At 50.4% G+C, this 16,326-nt stretch overlaps 1 protein-coding gene across 1 annotated transcript in view; it reads right to left on the reverse strand.

Moving 5' to 3' along the window:
• LOC131422197 (odorant-binding protein 2b-like) overlaps positions 1 to 16,326 on the reverse strand; it is a 36,853-nt gene that overhangs the window by 19,357 nt on the left and 1,170 nt on the right. The gene's annotated exons all lie outside the window — the stretch shown is intronic.

The raw sequence follows: 16,326 nt of genomic DNA on the forward strand, positions 1-16,326 counted from the left end.
CCACCCTGCATCTTTAAACCGCAAATATTCACTCTCCCTCCATCTCTGTGGACCAGGAATCCTGCACAACTGAGCTGGAGCCTCTGCTCACGGCGTCTTCCAGGTCGGGGCTGTGGCCTTCACTGAGGCTGGACCAGGGTGAGATGTGCTGTCAAGCTCACTCCCGTGGGCGTGGTCAGGATCAGCTTGACTGAGAGCCCAGCTCCTTTCTGTCTGTTGGCCAGGGCACTCCCTCGGTTGTCTCCTGTGTGGGCCTCTGCATAGGCGAGCTCAGGACGTCCATGCATGGTCCCCAGGTCCAGGGATAAGACAGACTGAGAGAGAGGGAAACAAGGGGAGAGGGAAGAGGGAACGACAGTCTCGGTGATGGAATCTGGGAAGGGACGTCCTGTCACTTGTGCTGGGTCTGCTGGTGAGAAGCCAGTCCCTAAGCAGTCAGTGGTCCACAGGGACGTGTAGAACAGGCAGGGAGATCATCCCTGCAGGGGCACGCTGACCTTGACTCGAGTGTCCTGGTGGTGAAAGGCTCCCTTCCTACCTGGGCTCATCCTGGGTTGAGCTCAAATCCTCCTCCCTGGGAGTGTTGCTCGTTGGGGCCCAGGTGTGCTCTTCCGGGTTCCCTGGGCTCCTGTCCCCTCCAGGAGGGAGATGTACACTGAGGGGGCTGAGGCCAGAGCAAGCAGGGACCACTCCACCCTCCCAGTTCATTCTCTTCCTTCCCCAGAAGGGCCGAGTCCTCAGGAGCCTCTCCTCACTGCTCACCATCTTCTCTGCTCTGAGAGCACCTCGGTTCACCCTCTGAAGAAGACCCAGGGAGAAGTTTCCAGGTGGGAAGTTTCTTCTCTCCATAGGAGCCCCAGAGCGGACAGAGACCTCCCACAGGACTGGGCATTGCCCGCCTCACAAGGCTGGGACCTCCTGGGAGGCAGTAACCCCTGGGGGCAGAGCTTGGGCTGGTGGCAGGTCTCTAAGCGTCCCCACAGTCCCCACCTGCGTGGTGTCTCCTGAGTGGGCACAGGCCAGCACATGCACACAACCTTCTAGACCCACAGGGACATGTGGAGCCCATTAAGGCCCCATGTCTATCTCATTGCCTGGTTCTCCTTCTCACCTTCCCAGCTAGTTCGCTGCTCTGTTCTAGATCCAACCTCAGGCAGCTGCAAAGTTGACCTTCCATGTCAGCTTGCCACTGAGATGGCTACTGTTTCCAGAAATGCTTAGGGGCCAGGCTTTTCCCACCCATGCAGACATCAAGTGGGCAACCTCTGACAGTGAAGCCACCCCCACTCCGGCCTGTCCTCCTCACAGGGCCATCACACTGAGGGTGTGAGGACGGGACCTGCCCTGGGCAAAAACACCACAGCTCTCACTGTTCTTCCCTCAGCTTCAAATGCTCCTCAGTTGGTTGTATGTCTTTGGTCTCTTCCCACAGTCCTGACCTGGTTGTTTTCTGACAGCACGTCCAGTGTGATCATTGTTTTCCAGGAAGAAGATTTGCTGAATTCCTCACTCCACCATTCGGTGTGTCCTGCCACCCCACCTCGATCACTTTCTGAAGGCACATACTTTCAGCAATCTGAGAACCCAAGATTGTGAGTCTGTGGCCTGGAGGGATTTTGAGAAGACCTGTTGGGATGGCTGTATTGCAAAGCACAAGTCTTACTTGCAGAAAGTTCTCTGGGATCCTCAACATCTTGCTGTTTTTGAATCAAAGCCCTGAGGTCTTTAAAATGCCAGCCATGTTACAACGTGGGCCAGATATACAAAAGTCTCTGGGCTTCAGCACCAATTAAAATATTCTGAATTTCTAGTAACTTGAGATGAGTGGAAAGGAATTGGGAGTGTGGGGTGGAGGGGGCAGTCTTGGGCCAAACTTTGTGTTTGGAAGGGGAAATGCCGTGCAGAGCAGCCTTTCTGTGGGCTTAAGCGTGGGACATGTGTGCAGATCCCCCCTGCAGACACTGCTGCTGCTGCCCTCCTGTTCCCTCAGCAAACCTGAGTCCCTGCAGCTGTGAGCCAGTCCCCAGCAGGCCTACAGTGTCCCCATGGAGCATCTGCACCCACTTTCTGCCTGAGGGCTCTCTCCTGCACTGGGAGCTTCCACTCCTGCAAGGCTGTGCCAGACTGCAGCACAGAAGCATTCATGTCCTGGGGGAAACCCTCCACCCATGGGGACAGTGCCAGTCTGGGTGGGACCTGGTCTCCCAGCGGGACTAAGATCGATGCTCACCTTAGTGCTCCCTCGCCAGGCCTCGCCCTGGCTCTCCTCCAGGCTCCCTTCCCCATGTCCTCCCTCGGGCTTCCTGGGATTATCTGCAAACAAACCACTTGCCTCTAAGGCCTCATCTGCTTTGGGGACCCAAACTCTGCCGAGGTCCCACACTGACCGTGACTTGGAGCAGGTTGTCTAGCCTTCAGGACTTGAGCTTCCTCACCTGTAAGATGGGGACAAAAGGCCTGCCTCCCGGAGGCGTCAGAGGAGACACAGCGTGGGAAGATGCAAATCACCGCAAAGAAGGATGCCCGGTGATCATCCAGTGAAAACGCCAACCTTGCCAAGGAAACAGGAGCTCATGAGGCTGAGGGAGGAACGCGGGCAGCCTGTCCAAACAACGTGGAGAGTCACTGACGAGTGTGGCCATGCAGGGTAGGCCCCGAACAGTGGAAGAGCCATTCGACAAAGAGGCTGACAGGACAGAGGCTTCCAAGGAGAAAGGTTTAAGCGTTGGAGGGTCAAAGAGGCCTTAGGAAAATGGTGAGGTCCAGAAGGTGTTTCCTGAGATGCTGTTATTGGTCAGAAAAATTGTGTCACGAATACCCAGTCCACACTAGATTTATTCTTTGTTGGTTCTAGGAATCAGTGCATACTTGCAATTATAATCCACATTTTGTTAAATATAGAATATATTTATTTTTCACAACTTTTAATTATTTTATTATTCTAGATGAAGTGCCAAGCATGCCTTTTCTCTGTTATTTTCTTTGCATGACTGGCCTCTATTTTCAGAAGTGGATTCCTGGTGCTCATCATCCCTGCTAAGCCCAGGGGCCACCCTCTTTCATGTCACGCAGTGGACATGAGCTCCATATGGATAGGGACCACTTCGGGTCATACTCACTGGTGAAGTTTCAGTGCTCAGCACACAGCAGGGACCAGAGAATATTGGCTGAATGAGTGAAAAACTGAATGAATGAATGAATGAACTAGTGAATGAATGAGTGTGTGAAGGAATGAGTTTGTGAGTGAATGAGTGAGTGAATGACTGGGTGAATGAATGACTGGGTGAATGAATGAGTGAGTGAATGAAATCCCATAAGCCAGGATCCAAATAGGAGGAGCCTTTATTTCTGGTGGGGTCAGAGGGCATCAGATCATAGGCCTTAGATGGCGGCGTGGAGTGCGTCCAGCTGTCCTTTCCGGGCAGAACCTCCTTCACCTGCAACATGCTGTCATCTTGGATCTTCTTCAACTCCTCCTCAAATAATTCTGAATATTTCTGGCAGCAGGGCAGCAGGAGGGGAACCTGAGGAGAGACTTCTCAGACCCTGTGCCCTGGAGGACCACTGTGACAGTCTGGCAGCCTATCCTTCGGGAAGACGAGGTCTCTCTGGGCACCAGGACCAAAAGTTGTCGGAACTTCAGAGACAAGAGGCCCCTCCCTCAGCCTCAGGGAAGCCTCCTTCTCAGGCAGGCCCCATGGGGTCTAAGAGGCACTGGGTTCAAATCCCGGCTCTGCCACTCTGTAGGGCACAGAGGGGGCAAGTCTAGTTAAGCCTCAGTTTCCTCATCAGTGAAATGAAGACAATAATCCATCCTCCCTCATGGAGTTGTGGGGAGGAGTCAACGCGATAACTCATGAGGAGAACAGAGGCCCTGGTAAGTGCTCATGACCGTGAGCTGTTCCTGCTGATGTCACCCCACTGAAAGCCCCCTGGGGCCCTTTGCCTCTGTTTACTCTGTTCTTCCACCAGGCATGCCCTAGTCGCTCTGACTCCATTGTTCCTCTGGAAAGCCTTTCTCCACCCCATCTGGTCCCATGGCAGTCAGCCAGGCAGGTGGGGATCTGGGCCCTTGGCCCATTTCTCCTCCTGTGCTGTCCTCGTCACGTGAGCTAGCAGCTGATGAGCTCTTAGAACGGGCAGAGGACTCCAAGTGCAACCTCAGTGAACTTGTCTTCACCTCTCCATGTAAGGTCAGCTGCTACCCCATTTCACAGGTGAGGAAACCGAGGCTTGAATGGCAATGCCTTTCCAAGGTCAAGTGGCGGCCTGGCCTGGAATGGCCTGCCCTAGGCCTCCCTGTGTTATCTTTGTGTCCCTCTGGGCAAATGGCCAGAGGCGTCTGAGGTGAGACCTGACCCAACCTCTGCAGCGTGGGCTGTCCAGGGCTACAGCCTCTGGACATGCGGATGCAGCAAGCAAACATGATGCTTACTCAAGTGTCTCCAGCCAAGTGAACTGGGTTGGGGGCTGTCTCTAGGATGTGGGTGCCTAGTTCTGTTGGGCTCTGTGAGGTCACTGCCTGGGGTCCCCTTACCTTTGCTTCCTCCTCACACAAGATCTCCCCAAGAACCCCCTGGGCTGCTGACTGCCCCCTCTGCAACCCCATGCCATGTCCATACACAGTTATACCAGCATAGCCCACTCCACAGCCCCTGGGAAGGCCTAGGTGCAGCCAGGGCCCCAGCCTTGATGACACAGAGCTGGGTTCAGATCCGGCTCCTCCTTCTTACCAATGATGTCACCCTGGACAGCCATGTGCTTCTCAGGGCCTGCCCAGTCTCCCCACCCGTGCAGTGGGGGTCATTCTAGCATCTACTTCCTAGGGGTGTCATCAGGTGTACAGACCTATAAATCCCTCTAGTGCCTGTGAAACCAGTGGGCTGCTCCCACACATAGCTCCTGCACAGACTTTGCAGTGGAAGGATCACAGAAAGGGCTGGGTTCAGTAGGGAATACAACCCAAACAGGCCTGGGTCTGCTCTGGGATCTGGAAAGGCACTTCCCCTCCTGCCTGTTGCCCAGTGTCCCTAGGGAGGCTTGAAATGAAATGATGTTCAGACATCATCTCCCTCTGGCTTACAACCCTCCAGGTCCTCCTGTTATGTTTAACTCAGGTTCAAGTGCCTCATCTCAGCCTACATGGTGGGCAGCTCCCACAATGGCTACCAGCATTCTCACTTCCTAGGCACACATCCTATGTAATCCCCCCTCCTCGAGGGAGAATGGCTTTGTGGCTGGGTTCTAACCAATAAAATAGGGCCGAGTGATGGGATGTCCCTTCCAAGATTGAGTTAATGAAAAGTCTGTGACTTCTGCCTGGTTCTCTCTTTCCTGTGTTCATTCTCTGTCTATCTCTGTCTATCTCTCTCTATCTCAGCCTGTCTATCTCTCCCTGTCTCTTTCTGTCTCTGTCTCTCACTGTCTCTCTCTCCATCTTTCCTCTCTGTCTCTTTGCCTCTGTCTGTCTCTCCTCTTTGTCTTTCTGTCTCTGTCTCTCTCCCTCTCTGTGTCTTTGATCCATTATTCTGGAGAACCAAGATCAGATATTATGAGCTGCCCTATGAGGCCCCAGTACAAAGAACTGGCAGAGGGTCCCAGCCAACAGACAGAAAAGACCTGAAACCCCCCGTCCAGACTGAATCCTGTGAATACCCTGTGAATGATCTCAGAGACAGACTCTGCCCCAAACAAATCTCAACCGAGACTGTAGCCCCAGCCTCCCGGGAGACCTTGAAGCAGAGGCTCCCAGTTGAACAGAGCCTGGATCCTGGTACAGAAACTTGAGATAGTCAATGTTTGTTCTTATAATTGCTAAGTTAGGATAATGCTGTCACATAGCATAGACAGCTAGTTCCTCCTTCCAGGCCTGGGTGTGGCCCTGCCCTCCTCACTCCCTCCCTTCTCTCCTCCCCAGATCTCTCCAGCCACAGTGGCTCCTTTCTCACCTCTTCTGTGGCCAAATTCTCTTCTGCCTCCAAGTCTCTGCACCTTTGAGCTATCCCCCGGGCACACTGCTCGCATAGGGCTGGCTCCCCTTGTCCTGGTCACAGCACAAATGTCACCAAGAAGGCCTTTAAGACGCCACCTAGGGGCTCCAGGCCCTCCCTCCTCCAGCACCCTGCTTCATTGCCCTGTAGCACCTGCTCTTCTTTTTCACATGGATTTGTTCATAATTTTGTCCCTTCCACCTCCAGGCTGTGAGCTCCTGGAGGACAGGGACCATGTGCGTGCTTTCAGCACTGCCCTTGGGACTAACACGGGCCCTGCTCAGGGTGAGTGCTGGGGCCACAGTAGCTGAGAGAATCATGAGAGGATCTCAGAGCCCCCTCCCGCCTCTGAGCAGCTCCCATTGTGGACGTGGATGCCAGTCTTCAAAGGTGCCTGTTGCTTTGGACAGGGGAACACCCAGAACAAGCCCTGGGCGTCCCTTCCCTGCTCCACTTGCTGCATTGAGCACGAGTGGACACAGGACACCCCTGGTGGTCAGCCCTAGCCTTGCAGCCCCAGGCAGGAAAGCAGAAAGCAAAACACACACCTTACTTGGTTTGGGGTCCTCAAGGCAGTGGCTCCACCAGGGCCCAGGGCACAAAGGAGCAGGGCCTGTAGGCTCCAGGAGTGATGTGAGAGACCTCAGAAGCCTCTCTTGCTCCCCGCTTTCCCTCCACTGGCCCTGGAGTGTCCGGTTGACTCACAAGGCCTCCTCACCACAGCCAGAGCAATGACTCCACCTCACTTCCAAAGGAGGACCCCGAGGCTCCGACAAGGATGGCCTTGTCCCTGGTCCCCAGACAAGTCGACCAGTGCTCTGCCATGTTCTGCACTGCCCGGGTCCCCAGTCCCCAAGCTCTCAGGCTGCCCTCTGCTCAGCAAGACCTCGAGGGAATGGAATGCATTTTACAAGGACTCAGAGAACAGTGGGTCATGGATGGAGAACGAAGGTCAATAGACTCTTCTACAAGCCTGTGGGACCCTTAGAGTCACCCCATCTATGCAGCCCAATTTACAGAGGAGTAAGATGAGGCCTTCTCTCCTGTAGCCCCTCCCCGCTACGGGGTCACATCCTAGTTCCCGGGGCCCAGAGTGGTGGACGCAGGACGCCAGACCCTGTTCTCTGCAGGCTGCTCTAGGGATGGCCCCAACCCATGCACCCCCCTGTGCACCTTGGGGACCCCCTGCCCACCAGTCTGGCATCTCTCCCCTTCGTGCTATGGGCCTGGGCATGTTGTTAGGGGACCGGATGCCCCTGCCCCATGGCAGAGCTGTTTCCAACCTCTTTCTTCTTTTCCCCTGTCAACTCCCCAGTGTGAACTCCCCTTCTGACTCCTAGCTGAGCAGTCAGTGTGTGTGTGTGTATGTGTGTGTGAGTGTGTCCACGTGGGGATGCATAGAGGAAAGGGCCCCACATGGGAGGGGGTTGGCAGGGCTCCCCCAGGATCTTCGGGGCTCTCATTCCCAAAGCAAACCCCTTGGAAGTGTTGAGGCTGGCCTAAGAGCTTGGAACGCTCTCTTCTCCTCTGGACTCTACCCACCTCGTGGACCCAGGGCCTGTCCCTGCTTCTCCCGGCCTCAGTTTCCCAACTGTCCTGTGAGGGTTGGACATGGAGCAACATCAGCCCAGATGAGCACGGACATGGCCCGGGATCTCTGCCTGCATGGGCGTGGCGGGGATCCCTTCACGGTCTCACAGGCCTCTCTCCTGTGTGGCAACCAGGCCTCCTGTCCATGGTCAGGCACACAGAGGGGCCCTGCAGACAGCACTTCTGGGTGACACAGCCAGTACACACGTGTAACACAACGGTCCCCTGACATGGCTGGTTTCGTCTGTACCCTCCCCAGCCAACTGCTCTGTGACCCTCACATCCCCTAAGTCCCGGGAACACCCCACACAAGCCAGGTGGGCCACACGGTGCGCAGTTGGGTAGGTTGGACATCTGGGGACATGAGGGTCACTGAATATACACCCACCTCACTGTCCTGGTCCACAGGCTCCATCCCAGGGTCCAGCTCCATGCATGGCTGGTCCTGGCAACATGAAGACAGTGGTGGACACAGACCCTGGGCAGGGAGAAGGCCAGGTCGCCCTTTTCCCTCTTCCTCTACACGCCCTCCCTGCCACATAAGGTCCAGCCAGTCCCTGCCTGCAGCCCTGGCGGGTGTAGGAGGAGCTGAAGGGAGCCCAGCTGGGCAAGTATTGGAGGGAGTTACTGTTATTAGGGAGCCCCCTGGGTGCTGAATGATCGCACCCCATTTTATAGATGACCAGTGGTCCCAGCATTCAAGGTCATTCTGCTCTAAGTGACCAAGTCCAGACATGAACAGGGGACTAGAAATCCTTGCTTTTCACCAGAATTGAGCTCAGCATTGACCATCGAGGCCTTGTCCTGTGTTGTGTCTCCCCTAGCTGGGCGACCTCCTGAGTCCAAGCACTTTGGGCACCTTCCTCTCCCTCCTTTAATCCCAACACACTCTCCTGAGGTCAGAGTCACTCACCCCATTTTTCATGGAGGAAACTGAGGCTCCGAGAAGATACCACATGAACTTGCCTGTCACAGGGCTGTGATGTGACCCAGCTGTGGGTTTGACCCTAGGTCAATCTGACCCTAAAGGCTCTGCTTGCACAGGAGCCTGAGGAGGTGGCCTTTGAATCCAGCGCAGGTTGAGTCCATCCTGGATGTGGGCCCAGGGGAGGGGCACTGCAGGCCACAAGCTTTCAAGGGGGCAAGGGCTTGGCAGAGTCCTTGGGGAGGAAGGCTCTGGGGTGGGGGTGGGGTGCAGTGAGGGGTGCACTCTGGGGATGGTGTCTGGACCAGATCACACAGGGCTCTGACTCAGGCAAGCAGTCGGGCCTCACTACAGGTTGGTTGGACGTGAACGAGCAGTCTCATCAGAGCCTCAGGTGGTCAGATCCTAGATTTGGAGGGAGCTTGGCGGGCACCTTATCCACCTCCACTCAAGCCCAGGTCCCCAAGAACCAACCAGCATGAGGAGGCTGCCTCCATTCCCTTCTGTGAGGGATGGGGATGCTGCCTGGAGGGCCCAGAGAGGACTTTTTGTCAAAGTAGCCATTCAGGAGAGGTCTATGCGCAGAGAGGTCTGAGTGAGGGGACCAAGAGTTCACCCTGCTGCCTGGCTCACCAGGACACTCTTGTTCATGTTGCTGTTCTTCATTCCAGGTTGACGTGGTGATGCAGCATCGATCACCTGCTGGATGGAGAGGGGCAGTGAGGAGCTGTGGTTGCAGACCCTGAGACACAGCACTTGTGTGTGCCTGAGGCCGCTACAGGTGTGGTGGAGGCTGAAGAGGAAGAGGTGCTGCTGGAGGCCAAGCTGATGCAGGAGATCATCGGGGACCATGGGAAGGTCAATTTCCATAACTGTGGAATGATCAGCATGATCAGCAGATTCTCTGGATCTCAGGGCACCCCAGACTGGCGTCCAGCTCCTGGGCTTCTTGGCCCCTTTCTGGGTGTGGGTGGGGAACATGGGCACCGAGAAGGGAAGGGCTGGGGATTTGCTGTCAGGGAGAAGAGGTAGGGCAGTCACCTTCTTTTCCTGGCCATCAGGGGACACCTGGTCAAAGCTCCTGTTGATCTCCTCCACTTTGGAGCTGTAGGAACTGGCTGAGTGCCTGCTGAGCCCTGAACAATGTCCCTGCTGCTGAGGTCTGGGCCCCACCTGGGCTATCACAGGACTTGGAGTCAGAGCTGTCCCTGGTCCTGGACTCTGTGTTGGGAGGCTAGTGGCTGGATGGAAGCTCTGGCTTTGCAGAGTCCTGCCCACTGAGTGAGTAGGTGCTCTGGGGTGCCCGTGAGCACAGATGGCAGTGACCTGCACGTGGGAAGCTGTGAGGGAGGTACACAGAGGGTAGTGCCTAGGTGTGGGCAGAGCTTTATGCCCATGGGCAGCGCTCCTTGGCAAAAGTCAGCTAGTCCTTTGGATCCCAGAAAGCAGAAAGCACCCGAAGCTGCCAGTGGTCCAGGCGAGGCCAGGACAGCCTGGTGACTGGCAGGCGTCCTGCCTGCAGCAGGAGAGATTCAGGGTGAAGCTGCCCCTGAGTGGCTTGGGCTAGCGGGTTGGATGGAAGATGCCCCACTAATTTTGTCACTCTAGTCTGTAAGTGCTTAGCTTCCCAGCTAGCCAGACCCTGGGGAGGGTGACCCTGTGGCTGAACAGCACTAGGGGCTGATGAGAAGGTGCCCTTAGCAATATCGATTCCCTTCACATCATGTGAGGGAGGGTTGAGCTGGCTCCATGCCTGACCTCAGCCCCTTGGTGATGGTGGGCTTTTTCAGGTCAAAGTCATATTAGGCATCGGGTTCATGGCACTGAACACATTGGCATCCTCAGGGGTCTTCAGCTTTGGGGGGGGAGGGGCCAAAGGAGGGTTGGCTGTGCTCAGGACAGCCACACCAGGGAGAGGGAAATGCACAGAGACAGGAAGCAGATCAGTGCTCGTCACGGTCTGGGGGAGTGGATATGGGGACATGGCTGCTTAATGGGTACAGGGGTTCTGGTGGGGTGATGCAATGATCTGGAACTAGATAACGGTGACGGTACACAGCATAGAGGATGTAGTTAATGGCCCTGAATTGTACAACTTTGATGAAAAAATTAAACTTTATTGAATCTAAATTTTAACACATAAAATATAAAAAATCATAAAACACAGAAAAGAGAAAAGACATCCTTCCCTCACAGGCAAGGTGAAGGACAGCTCTGGGGTGGAGCTGGAGCCAGCCGGGCCTTAGTTGCTGGCGATGAGGGCGGTGCTGCAGCTGCTCTAGCGCTGCAGCCACTGCTGTGGCTGATGCTGGAGACCCCGCCAGCTCTGGCTGTGCAACTGGCCCAGGAGCTGGACCTGATCTGGGGCTGGAGCTGGGAGTGTCTCAGGTGATGGTGCTAGACCTGCTTCTAGAATTGGCTCCAGTCCTGAGACCAACTCTAGCTCTGCATTGTTGACAGCTTTGGTGTGGGAGCTAGTGATGGAAATGGTTGCTGTTCTGGAGCTGGTCAAGGGTGGGAGCTGGAGGGAGCTCTAGTTCTGGAGCTGGCCGCAACTGAGCTCTAGAGCTGGTGCCAGAGCTGTCACTAGTCCACAGCTGGAGCAGGATCTGGTGCTATGTGGCTCTAACTTTGTAGGTCGAGGTAACTCTGGCTCTGCTGCTGGTGACCAAGCCTTCTCTAGCTCCATAGGTGGTAAACAGCGTGTCCTGACCTTCGGATGGGGTCAGTGACATCACCAATCAATCATGAGCTGTCGATCAGATGGTGGGAGCACTCCAGCAAATAGCATATATTACAGTAGTGTTATTTCATCTCAGTTCCAGTTACATATTTATTTTAAATATGCTAAAAGGAGAACAGGATAATAGAAACTTTTTACTCTGCTCAGATTTAACATAGTGTGCCTTGCTTACTTCATTTTTTAAGAAATAATACAGAGACAATTGAAGGCACTGTTCTCATTCTTCCCTCTTTCCTCCCCAGAGGTAACTATTGTCTTGAAGTTAATACATATGTTCTATATACATTTTCTTTTGCAAAAAGCAAGTGTCCCAAGTTTTCTGACACTTTTTTTCTATAAATGGCTATCAAAGATATGCTTCCTAGCTGATGCTGTTAAAAAATCTGTTTTTTGGGGCCAGCCTGGTGGCATAGTTGTTAAGGTCACGCGCTCTGCTTCAGTGGCCTGGGGTTTGCAGGTTTGGATCCCGGGCACAGACCTACACATCGCTCATCATGCTGTGGTGGCATCCCACATACAAAAAATAGAGGAAGATTGGCACAGATGTTAGCTCAGGGCCAATCCTCCCCACCAAAAAAAAAAAAAAATGTTTTTTTCAAAGTAAATATAACAATTCAACAATTAGTTGAGAAAGTACCTGCTTTTTAGATATCATTTTTAAAAGAGAGGTTTGAAAATATCTCCATTATGTTACCATTGATCCTCCTTATTTGGAAGAGTTATGTTCTGTACATTCTTAGCTGACACTGCATGAGCAAGACTGAACTAGTGCTCCCAGGGGAAGCACAAGGTTAGGTTTCTGCAGCCTCTGGTCGTGACATGTTTGGGAACCTCTCAATGCACAACTTTGTCTTATGTGTGTCTCTTTAAAGACACGTTATTTCATATAGATTGTTGATTCATTAATTGAACTCCTGGCCAATGGCACTGTCTATAACTCATGTCTGAAGGAAGCTCATCGAACATAAGCATTTTCTACATAGGGCCCATCACAGACTTCTTGTGCTTAGGGACACTACACAACACTTCAGCACTACGTTTGAGGGCTATTCTAAAGAGCAAAATCACCAACAAGAAGCACAAAAGGTGAAAAACATAGAATTAAATAGATCAGGAAAAGGACATTTGTTGACGTGAGAATTAAAACAAGAGCGTCACCTTGTTCTACCTCAGCTGGAAACGTGTGCCTCAGGCAACTCAAATTTTTTGCCACTCTGCACATGTCCAGGAATGACCAGGGAAAGCACAGGGAGTATTGGTTTTGGATTGATGTATAAATTTTAGTGAGTAGGAGAATTCACAAATACGAAATTAGTGAATAATGAGAATTCACTTGTTTTGTTGCCAAAAACAATGGGAGTATAAAACTCTCATACTTGAGAACTTAAACATGGAAACTGTTTTCTAATCCGCTTTAAAATCTTCTATATGAAAGGTTTCAGTGTTTTGAACCATTTGTTAAAAATGTCAAAATACACATCTTCTAATTGGTTTAAAAGAAAAGCTGATTGACATCAAGAAGCATTGTGTGTACTCAGTATCTCTAATTTCTCTCCCTCTCTCTTGAACCCATTCCAATGAACCTCCACCATCCACTACAACTGTTTACCCAAGGTCACAAGTGACCACCACATTGCTAAATCCTACAGTCATTTTATAGTCTGTAAATTACTTGATCTATCAGCATGTGACATAACAAATCACTACATCTGTTAATAAAGTCAGTTAATAGCCAATAAATTATTTTGGGACAATCAGATATTTGTTTGACAAAATTTCAATAAGTATACAATCTGGTCTTATACCACTCATGAAAATCAACTCCAAATCTAAATATAAAAAATAAAAGTATTAGATTGTTTCACAAATATTATAGAACATCTTTATATCTTGGATAATAGTCTTCCTAAACAAGACACAGTAAGTAAAAGCTCTAATGGATAAGATTAATAAAACCGACAACATCAAAGTACAACTTTGTAAGACAAAGGGCACCATAAATTAAGTAAAAAGACAGGAGAAAATGTTTCAACACATAACCAAGAGTTTTTATGCAGAATATATCAAGTACTCCTATAAATTAATAAGAGACAAACCACCCAGCAGAAATGTGGCCAAGGATATGAATAGCCAAATTCTCAGTGGAGGAAATATGAAATGCCAGCAACCATGAAGTGTTCACCCTTCCTAGAGATGACAGAAATACAAAATAAATCAACAAAGAGATATGCTTTAGGTATCAGATTGACAAACATTTATAAAGTTTGTGAGGTGTTGGGTATATGGAAAAATGAATCCACTCATATGCTATTGAAGCACAACTTGGAGAACACATTGAAAGTACCTATTAAAATTTTCTAAATGAGCATTTTCAATGGCCCAGCAGTTCTGTTTATCAATATCTATCCAGGAGATACCCTCACACAGGTGCAAAAGGAAACATGTACAAGAATATTCATTGTAATATTGTGATAGCAAAAACTGGAAACAACCCAAATGTGCACCAAAAGAAGAACAAAGGAGACGTAGTTTATTCATACTAATATGCAAGAGTGAAAAAGAAAGGGGAAGGTCCAAGCAAATTGTTACAAAAGTATCTCCAATGTAGTTTTGAGTGAAAAGAGGAGGTTGCAGAATGAGGTCCATATTATACCATTTTCATTAAGCACACACACAACAAAAAGAAAAGATTATTTTTTCTACAGCAACAGCTGTGGTTAAAGGAGTCTTTAGCTTTATTCATATACAACTGTTAATCAATGAATTTTTTACAAAGGTACTGCATCATCTATTAATTGTATAATTAAAAGTTAATAATAAAAATTAAAATATATAAGACTAGTTCATTACAAGCTCATTATTTCCCAGACTTGACAATTTCAGCTACACTAAAGTAACTAAAAAATTAGAATATCCACAGGAGAATCTCAGCATAGGTGGGGGAAAAATCGGGCTTGGCTAACATTAGCAGACATTTTCACACTTTGGGGTAGCTGATATTTTGCTGTAGGACCATCTTAGCCTTGCAAAACTTTGGACAAAAATGCAAGTATTTGCCAGTATACAGCCAGTATATAAAACCAAGCAGGTTTTGATAATAAAACATAAAAGCTCGATTGTCACTATAAATCCAGCTCTTCACTGGCCAAAACCAGCTTTTAGGCTGTCTGATCCTATTTCTCCGTGAACAGGAGCCACAAAATTGATGGGCAAGCATCGCCACCCAGTAGCTGTGGTTCACACTGCAGAGTTTGTCACTGTACCCTTTGTCTCCCAAATCTCAAACCAATGCTTCTGTCATTGGATATTCCTTAAAAGTTTAGTATTTTAGAAATTCAAGAGTTACCAAATTTTTAACTCTGACATAAAGATTTTTTAAAAGCCTACTATCTAGGGGCCGGCCCAGTGGTGTAGTGGTTAAGTTTGCGTGTTCCGCTTTGGTGGCTGGGGGTTCGCAGGTTAGGATCCTGGGTGTGCACCTACTCACCGCTCATCAAGCCATGCTGAGGCAGCATCCCACAAAGAAGAGCTACAACTCTACAACTATGATACACAACTATGTATTGGGGCTTTGGGGAGAAAAAAGAAAGAAAAAGAGGAAGATTGGCAAAAGGAAGATGTTAGCGCAGAGCTAATCTTCCTCAAAAAAAAAAAAAAAAAACAAAAACCAAAAACAAGAAAAAAAACAAAACAAACAAAAGCCTACTATCTATCATCATTGCCAGTTTTTAAAAGAACAGATATTTAAAACCAAAAAATCAGAGAGGCCATAATCTCAGATAAAAGGACAGTCCTGCTTATGAAAGAACAACGTAAAATTATAACACATTTCATAAATAGAGAGATATCCCATAACTATATCAATAATCGTGATGGTTAACTATGCTGTTAAATGTGTCAACTTCACTGGGCCACGAGACGCCCAGACAGCTGGCTAAACATTATTTCTGAGTGTGTCTGTGAAGGTGCTTCCGGAAGAGATTAGCGTTTGAACTGGTGGACTGAGTAAGGCAGATAGCCCTCTCCAATGTGCGTAGGCCTCATCCAACCTGCTGAGGCCTGAGTAGAACAAAAAGGCAGGGGAAGGTTGAATTCTCTCTTTCTCTGCCTGACTGTTTGCGCTGGGACATCAGTCTTCTCCTGCCCTCTAACTTGAACTCACACCATTGTTGTTCCCGGTTCTTAGGCCTTTAGACTCAGACTGGAAGTGCACCACTGGCCTTCCTGAGTCTCCAGCTTGCAGATGGAAGATCATGGGACGCCTAAGTCTCCTATCGGTTCTGTTTCTCTGGAGACCCTGACAAATACAATAATATTTACATAATTCTCCTTTATCAATCTGTCTCAGCTTTATCAATAAAAGCAGAGCTGGAGACAAGGTCTTATACCCAGATACTTAATTTGGGAGGTACTGGGAGTGAGAGAGCAGGGAGAGGTGATATTCTCAGGTGCATGGCCCCAATGCCTCATCCCAATCTCAGGTTTCCACCCCTTCCCTATCAAGGTCTGACTCCAGCATAGGAGACCTGCCAACAGTGTACATGCATCCTCCTCTGTAACTGTCACACCCGTGATGCAATCCCAGGCCTATGGCTTCTCTATAGCTGCAGGAGATGAAAGTGTTTTTAAACAGCAACATGGAGGCCTGCTGGTTTTCACAGCATGCCCTCACACAGCTGGCTGACCTGAACCTGGGCCAGGATTTTATAAGGGGAAATGCCTCTGTAAGAGAAAATGGGGTGGGGGAACCTGAGAAAGTGGGAGAGCCATCAGGCCACGATGCAAGTCTGACTCTAAATGAGGGAGAGAGAGAGAGAAGGCCAGGTAGAAGTGTCCTACACTGCTATATAGTCTAAGGAAGGCTTGGTAAGGCCACTGAGGAGTCTTCGAGCGCAAGTGGACCATCAGAGGAGTCCATGCCTCCCAGGACCAGGTCTGCTTGAGTGTCCATCCCTGCCTCACTCAGTCACTGGGAGCAGTTCAAGGGAAGCATGACCTCAGTGCAAACAGAGGATAGATCTCATAGCCCAGCAGACTATTGACTTCATAGCTTTGGTTAATTATGTTCCCTGTAGTTG

The sequence above is a fragment of the Diceros bicornis genome, chromosome 26 (assembly GCF_020826845.1).
Source record: "Diceros bicornis minor isolate mBicDic1 chromosome 26, mDicBic1.mat.cur, whole genome shotgun sequence".
Taxonomy (NCBI): Eukaryota; Metazoa; Chordata; class Mammalia; order Perissodactyla; family Rhinocerotidae; genus Diceros; species Diceros bicornis.